Raw genomic sequence first — 2500 nt, forward strand, 5'->3', positions numbered from 1 at the left:
AGAGACAAGCGACAGAGGAGCCCCACTGTTGGAGTTCCCCTCTGTTCCACTCCACTAGTTATTGCAGTTCCTCCCGCACAGTACGCCCAGGAGCAAAACATTCCCGCCCCTGCAAACACGTCCCCAGACACACTATAGCAGCAATAAACAAACAAATATCATCTCATCTGTAAACTCATCACAGCATTTTACACAGGGCAGCCATGTGCTGCGTTATTTAAGAGGAGAGCTGGAGAGGAGTTTGATGCGCGAGCTCATGTAACTCATCCGTCCCACTTGTGGCTCGTAGGAGAGAGGAACTCGGACAGTGTTTGTAAACAACGCTTTGGCGTAGTGTTTCTGGCAGGACAGAGGTGAACAGGATTCCATTCACGCCTGTTTACTCACACCCAGGTGGGGGGTAGGGGTTGCCTGGCGCTCAGGGAGTTGTTTTGTGTTTATGCTTGTGTGCGAACGTGTGTGTGTGTGCGTGTGTGTGTGTTTGTGTGTTTGTGTGAGAGAGAGAGACCGAGAGAGAGAGAAAGAGAGAGAGAGAGAGGTTGTTTGTAGTTGGGGGGGGGCTGTACTGAATGAGCGATGAGCAGAACGGACAGGGTCGTATGCCATCAAAAGAACTGCCCCCTCCACCCCCCATTTCCCCCCACCACCTCCACCACCACCCCACCCCTGCCCCAACCCCAACCCCACAAACTTCAGGGAGCTGAGGGGGACGGGACAGGGGCTCACAAGGTGTCCACAAGGGGCAGGTAATTTATCAGGCAGGGCCAGCCAGCAGGACCTTCCCATGGTCACCTCGCCGAGAGGGAATACGTAATGAGCTGGAGGGCTCCGCATTTGCCACGGCTGATTAGCCCCGAACAATGGGGCCAAACAGAACCTCGCAGCACTCACAATGGTGACTGCAAAGCCTCAAGGCGTTGTCTCCATATTTTTAGAGGAGGAGGAGAAGACGAGAAGAGAGAGAGAGAGAGAGAGAGAGAGAAAGAGAGAGAAAGGGAGAAGGGAAGAGGGGAAAAAGAGAAATACAGAAACACAGAGGAAGGGAGGGAGAGAGAAACGGCGTGAGGCAGAGAGGAAGAGAGGAAGAGAGATTGGCAAGGGAGAGGGAGAAAGGGAGGGGGAAAGTGAACAAGACTGGAGTTGACTAGACTGTGGTTCTTCATTAGTCCAAAACAGAGCTTCAGCCATCTCCTTGTTTACACTTTGTTGATGTGGTGAAGCATGGACTGGCTTGTACTGAGGAACACAGGCCTGATGTTAGGGAACTGAAAAGAGTTCTGTTGGCAATTGTGCTGTTGATAGAATGATGTCTCAAACAGCTGACAAGAAGGGCTGTATTCAAATATGACATTTGTTAAATAATGTAGTGTAGTATAGTTATTTTAGTAAATAGTGGCGTTAATATCATTTTAGTGTAGGAAAGAAATGTAGCATAGTTGTGATTCAGGCACTTGTAGGCCAGTTGTAACACATGAAAGGGAAGTCAGAGAATAAAGCTTGTTTTTGGCAGTCATTAACAGTGTCATTACATGCTTAGCGTAAAGCCAAGGAACTCATCACTGATTACCATCCATACATTAAGACAGCATGAACATTATAGGAGCAGTTAAATCAGCCACCCCTTCTTTAAGCGACCAAATGCTTTGTAATCTCAGCTCTGCAATTAGTCCGAAGGACTGCGAGATCAACTTCATTAAGGGCTTTTTTCCCCCTCGAAACCGAAGGTACCGGCTTGCCCAAATGTTCAATCTCTGCGGAGAGCGTATCTCTTTGGACGAGCTCTCCTAAATTAGTTTCCATATCAGTTAGAGAGCCAAGAGCTCTCTCTCCCTCCCCCCTCACTTCTCACTTTAAACTTTAGCCGTGATAGAGAGAACCTCTGGAATATTTATTATGATTACAGGAGGAGGCAAATCCACAAAGGCCATTTTTGTCCTTCACTCTCTCTCTCTCTCTCTCTCACGTTCAACCATCGTGACTTGTGTTCTTCCAATTACCTAATGCCATTTAAATACACGGGTGCCGAGCGTTTGCACTTGACTGGAGTGGGGGAAGCCAAGAGAAGTCACGCTTAATTGTATTTCATAAATTATAATGAAAGCCCATCGGAATAAGCTTGCTGTAATAAAATGATAAAATGGACAATTATGGGGGGAAATTCGGGCACCGTCATTCTCTAAACACACTCAGGAGAGGGTGCTTAAGCTGGCGATGTGTCCAAGTCGAGGGCCCTCAGGAGGGGCCTGGAATGACACAAAATGATCACTCTTTCAATAGCCAGGAAATGCCCAGTGTTGCAGGTCAGGACTGGCCTATATGGCAGATCAGCGGTTAAGTGTGTGTGTTTATATACGATACAGTTCGTAGCTGCTAATTTATTAACATTACTATTGACTCTCCTGTGATATTTTGTTGAACTCATTGCCTACGTTTACTGGTAATGTTATCATATGTAAAAGTGCTTGCTGACTTCCCATTGTGAGTACACATACATATTTGT

The 2500-nt window shown here is 47.2% G+C and overlaps 1 long non-coding RNA gene across 3 annotated transcripts in view; it reads left to right on the forward strand.

Annotated features, from left to right (window-relative positions):
• LOC134101903 (uncharacterized) overlaps positions 1 to 2500 on the forward strand; it is a 98098-nt gene that overhangs the window by 94582 nt on the left and 1016 nt on the right. The gene's annotated exons all lie outside the window — the stretch shown is intronic.

Source organism: Sardina pilchardus, chromosome 15 (assembly GCF_963854185.1).
Source record: "Sardina pilchardus chromosome 15, fSarPil1.1, whole genome shotgun sequence".
In the NCBI taxonomy this organism is placed as follows: Eukaryota; Metazoa; Chordata; class Actinopteri; order Clupeiformes; family Clupeidae; genus Sardina; species Sardina pilchardus.